Source organism: Coregonus clupeaformis, chromosome 12, assembly GCF_020615455.1.
Source record: "Coregonus clupeaformis isolate EN_2021a chromosome 12, ASM2061545v1, whole genome shotgun sequence".
Taxonomy (NCBI): Eukaryota; Metazoa; Chordata; class Actinopteri; order Salmoniformes; family Salmonidae; genus Coregonus; species Coregonus clupeaformis.
In genome coordinates, this window is record NC_059203.1 from 3957540 (window position 1) to 3963539 (window position 6000).

Sequence of the window (6000 nt, forward strand, 5' to 3'; positions counted from 1 at the left end):
GACTCTGTGTGATGACTCTGTGTGATAACTCTGTGTGATGACCTTGTGTGATGACTCTGTGTAATGACTGTGTGTAATGACTGTGTGATGACTCTGTGTGATGACTGTGTGATGACTCTGTGTGATGACTCTGTGTGATGACTCTGTGTGATGACTCTGTGTGATGACTCTGTGTGATGACTGCCATGCTTGTAGATAGAGCCACACTACTTTCCCAGGACTGTCAGGTCATCTGTGATCCATGATACCCAGGAGCTAAAGTATCAATAATACCATCTATGAGTGGGGAATCTCTAATCATTTCTGATAGGATATCCCTCAATTTCAAACTCGTAGTCCATTGCTCCTAGGTACATGGTACATATGTCGGATCTTAACTTGATTACTCTTATGTTGTGGAGAACTTTCCTGATGCATCAGGAAATTGAAATTAGCTTTGTGAGAGGCAAAAAAATGAGCAGTTCTCAGTTCTCAACATACAAGTGTCTAGTGTGTCCTAAGGTTACAAATGAACTGTCAAAATTGAGTTTAGTCGTGGCTTGGGGTTAGAGCCACTGCCTTCAACACAGAGTTATTTTACCCCGATCTTGATAAGAAATGACCATACCAGACGATCTTGATAAGAAATGACCATACCAGACGATCTTCCTAGTAGGCTACACACAAGACTGTAACTACCAATTGGATATCATGAAAAAAATAAAATACAAAATATACTAATAATAATAATAATACATATTTCCTAACCCTAACCATTTCCCTTAACCTACAAAAATATCCTCAGGAGTGAAGTACACTTTTTTATTGTATTATATATATATATATATATATATACAGTGGGGGAAAAAAGTATTTAGTCAGCCACCAATTGTGCAAGTTCTCCCACTTAAAAAGATGAGAGAGGCCTGTAATTTTCATCATAGGTACACGTCAAATATGACAGACAAATTGAAAAAAAAAATCCAGAAAATCACATTGTAGGATTTTTTATGAATTTATTTGCAAATTATGGTGGAAAATAAGTATTTGGTCACCTACAAACAAGCAAGATTTCTGGCTCTCACAGACCTGTAACTTCTTCTTTAAGAGGCTCCTCTGTCCTCCACTCGTTACCTGTATTAATGGCACCTGTTTGAACTTGTTATCAGTATAAAAGACACCTGTCAACAACCTCAAACAGTCACACTCCAAACTCCACTATGGCCAAGACCAAAGAGCTGTCAAAGGACACCAGAAACAAAATTGTAGACCTGCGCCAGGCTGGGAAGACTGAATCTGCAATAAGTAAGCAGCTTGGTTTGAAGAAATCAATTGTGGGAGCAATTATTAGGAAATGGAAGACATACAAGACCACTGATAATCTCCCTCGATCTGGGGCTCCACGCAAGATCTCACCCCGTGGGGTCAAAATGATCACAAGAACGGTGAGCAAAAATCCCAGAACCACACAGGGGGACCTAGTGAATGACCTGCAGAGAGCTGGGACCAAAGTAACAAAGCCTACCATCAGTAACACACTACGCCGCCAGGGACTCAAATCCTGCAGTGCAAGACGTGTCCCCCTGCTTAAGCCAGTACATGTCCAGGCCCGTCTGAAGTTTGCTAGAGTGCATTTGGATGATCCAGAAGAGGATTGGGAGAATGTCATATGGTCAGATGAAACCAAAATAGAACTTTTTGGTAAAAACTCAACTTGTCGTGTTTGGAGGACAAAGAATGCTGAGTTGCATCCAAATAACACCATACCTACTGTGAAGCATGGGGGTGGAAACTGATCCGTGTAAAGGAAAGAATGAATGGGGCCATGTATCGTGAGATTTTGAGTGAAAACCTCCTTCCATCAGCAAGGGCATTGAAGATGAAACGTGGCTGGGTCTTTCAGCATGACAATGATCCCAAACACACCGCCCGGGCAACGAAGGAGTGGCTTCGTAAGAAGCATTTCAAGGTCCTGGAGTGGCCTAGCCAGTCTCCAGATCTCAACCCCATAGAAAATCTTTGGAGGGAGTTGAAAGTCCGTGTTGCCCAGCGACAGCCCCAAAACATCACTGCTCTAGAGGAGATCTGCATGGAGGAATGGGCCAAAATACCAGCAACAGTGTGTGAAAACCTTGTGAAGACTTACAGAAAACGTTTGACCTGTGTCATTGCCAACAAAGGGTATATAACAAAGTATTGAGAAACTTTTGTTATTTACCAAATACTTATTTTCCACCATAATTTGCAAATAAATTCATTAAAAATCCTACAATGTGATTTTCTGGATTTTTTTCTCTCTCGTTTTGTCTGTCATAGTTGACGTGTACCTATGATGAAAATTACAGGCCTCTCTCATCTTTTTAAGTGGGAGAACGTGCACAATTGGTGGCTGACTAAATACTTTTTTCCCCCACTGTATACAGTGGGGTACCGGTGCAGAGTCAATATGCGGGGGCACCGGCTAGTTGAGGTAGTTGAAGTAATATGTACATGTGGGTAGAGTTAAAGTGACTATGCATAAATAATTAACAGAATAGCAGCAGCGTAAAAATATGGGGTGGGGGGCAGTGCAAATAGTCCGGGTAGCCATGATTAGCTGTTCAGGAGTCTTATGGCTTGGGGGTAGAAGCTGTTGAGAAGTCTTTTGGACCTAGACTTGGCACTCCGGTACCGCTTGCCGTGCGGAAGCAGAGAGAACAGTCTATGACTAGGGTGGCTGGAGTCTTTGACAATTTTGAGGGCCTTCCTCTGACACCGCCTGGTATAGAGGTCCTGGATGGCAGGAAGCTTGGCCCCAGTGATGTACTGGGCCGTACGCACTACCCTCTGTAGTGCCTTGCGGTCGGAGGCCAAGCAGTTGCCATACCAGGCGGTGATGCAACCAGTCAGGATGCTCTTGATGGTGCAGCTGTAGAATTTTTTGAGGATCTGAGGACCCATGCCAAATCTTTTCAGTCTCCTGAGGGGGAATAGGCTTTGTCGTGCCCTCTTCACGACTGTCTTGGTGTGTTTGGACCATGATAGTTCGTTGGTGATGTTTACACCAAGGAACTTGAAGCTCTCAACCTGTTCCACTACAGCCCCGTCGATGAGAATGGGGGCATGCTCAGTCCTCTTTTTTTTCCTGTAGTCCACAATCATCTCCTTTGTTTTTTTTTGTTTTTTTTGTTTTTATAATGGTCAGACTAGGAGATCATTACATTTACGTCATTTAGCAGACGCTCTTATCCAGAGCGACTTACAGTTAGTGAATACATATATATATATATTTTTTATACTGCCCCCCTGGGAAACGAACCCACAACCCTGGCGTTGCAAACACCATGCTCTATCAACTGAGCTACATCCCTGCCGGCCATTCCCTCCCCTACCCTGGACGACGCTGGGCCAATTGTGCGCTGCCCATGAGTCTCCCGGTCGCGGCCGGCTGCGACAGAGCCTGGATTCGAACCAGGATCTCTAGTGGGACAGTTAGCACTGCGATGCAGTGCCTTAGACCACTGCGCCACTTTGTCTTGGTCACATTGAGGGAGAGGTTGTTATCCTGGCACCACACGGCCAGGTCTCTGACCTCCTCCCTATAGGCTGTCTCATCGTTGTCGGTGATCAGGCCTACCACTGTTGTGTCGTCGGCAAACTTAATGATGGTGTTGGAGTCGTGCCTGGCCATGCAGTCATGGGTGAACAGGGAGTACAGGAAGGGACTGAGCACGCACCCCTGAGGGGCCCCCGTGTTGAGGATCAGTGTGGCAGATGTGTTGTTACCTACCCTTACCACCTGGGGGCGGCCCGTCAGGAAGTCCAGGATCCAGTTGCAGAGGGAGGTGTTTAGTCCCAGGATCCTTAGCTTAGTGGTCCTCTGTAGCTCAGCTGGTAGAGCACGGCGCTTGTAACGCCAAGGTAGTGGGTTCGATCCCCGGGACCACCCATACACAAAAAAAATTTATGCACGCATGACTGTAAGTCGCTTTGGATAAAAGCGTCTGCTAAATGGCATATTATTATTATTAGTGATGAGCTTTGAGGGCACTATGGTGTTGAATGCTGAGCTGTAGTCAATGTTCCTCTTGTCCAGGTGGGAAAGAGCAGTGTGGAGTGCAATAGAGATTGCATCATCTGTGGATCTGTTGGAGCGGTATGCAAATTGGAGTGGGTCTAGGATTTCTGGGATAATGGTGTTGATGTGAGCCATGACCAGCCTTTCAAAGCACTTCATGGCTACAGACGTCAGTGCTACGGGTCGGTAGTCATTTAGGCAGGTTATCTTAGTGTCCTTGGGCACGGGGACTATGGTGGTCTGCTTGAAACACATTGGTATTACAGACTCAGTCAGGGACATGTTGAAAATGTCAGTGAAGACACTTGCCAGTTGGTCAGCACATGCTCGGAGTACACATCCTGGTAATCCGTCTGGCCCTGCGGCCTTGTGAATGTTGACCTGCTTAAAAGTCTTACACACATCGGCTACGGAGAGCGTGATCACATAGTCATCCGGAACAGCTGGTGCTCTCATGCATGCTTCAGTGTTGCTTGCCTCGAAGCAAGCATAGAAGTGGTTTAGCTCGTCTGGTAGGCTTGTGTCACTGGGAAGCTCGCGGCTGTGCTTCCCTTTTGTAGTCTGTAATAGTTTTCAAGCCCTGCCACATCCGACAAGCGTCAGAGCCGGTGTAGTACGATTCAGTCTTAGTCCTGTATTGACTCTTTGCCTGTTTGATGGTTCGTCGGAGGGCATAGCGGGATTTCTTATAAGCGTCCAGGTTAGAGTCCCGCTCCTTGAAAGCAGCAGCTCTACCCTTTAGCTCAGTGCGGATGTTTCCTGTAATCCATGGCTTCTGGTTGGGGTATGTACGTACGGTCACTGTGGGGACGACATAAACTATGCACTTATTGATGAAGCCAGTGACTGATGTGGTGTACTCCTAGCTGTATGTTATCCATGTCGTCATTCAGCCACGACTCGGTGAAACATAAGATATTACAGTTTTGAATGTCCCGTTGGTAGGATAACCGTAATCTTAGGTCATCCAATTTATTTTCCAATGATTGAAGATTGGCTAATAGGATTGATGGGAGCGGCAGTTTACTCGCTCGCCATCGGATCCTTACAAGGCACCCCGACCTATGTCCACGATATCTCAGTCTCTTCCTCATGCGAATGACGGGGATTTGGGCCTTGTCGGGTTTCTGTAGGATATCCTTCAGATAAATATTACATGACATTATTTCATAACACTTTACCCAATACATTTAGTGTGTTTCCTCAGGCCACTACTCCACTATCACATATTTACAATACAACATCCATGTTTACGTGTGTGTAGAGTGAGTGTCTATATGTATGTGTGTATGTGCCTGTGTGTGTGTGTGTCTCTTCACAGTCCCCGCTGTTCCACAAGGTGTATTTTTACCCATTTTTTAAAATCTGATTCTACTGCTTGCATCAGTTATCTGATGTGGAATAGAGTTCCATGTAGTCATGGCTCTATGTATTACTGTGCGCCTCTCATAGTCCGTTCTGGACTTGGGGACTGTGAAGAGACCTCTGGTGGCATGTCTTGTGGGGTATACATGGGTGTCCGAGCTGTGTGCCAGTGTTCCAAACAGACAGCTCGGTACATTCAGCTTGTTGACACCTCTCACAAAAACAAGCAGTGATGAAGTCAATCTCTCTTCCACTCTGAGCCAGGAGAGACTGACGTTCATGTCATTAATGTTAGCTCTCCGTGTACTTTTAAGGGCCAGCCGTGCTGCCCTGTTCTGAGCCAACTGCAATTTTCCCAAGTCCCTCTTTATGGCACCTGACCACACTACTGAACAGTAGTCTAGGTGCGACAAAACTAGGGCCTGTAGGACCTGCCTTGTTGATAGTGCTGTTAAGAAGGCAGAGCAGCACTTAATTATGGACATACTTCTCCCCATCTTAGCTGCTGTTGTATCAATATGCTTTGACCATGACAGTCTACAATCCAGGGTTACTCCAAGCAGTTTAGTCACCTCAACTTGCTCAATTTCCACATTATT

The 6000-nt window shown here is 45.6% G+C and overlaps 1 protein-coding gene across 1 annotated transcript in view; it reads left to right on the top strand.

The window, feature by feature from the left end:
- Positions 1-6000, top strand: part of LOC121577920 (dedicator of cytokinesis protein 3) — a 255676-nt gene that overhangs the window by 198103 nt on the left and 51573 nt on the right. The window lies entirely within an intron of this gene.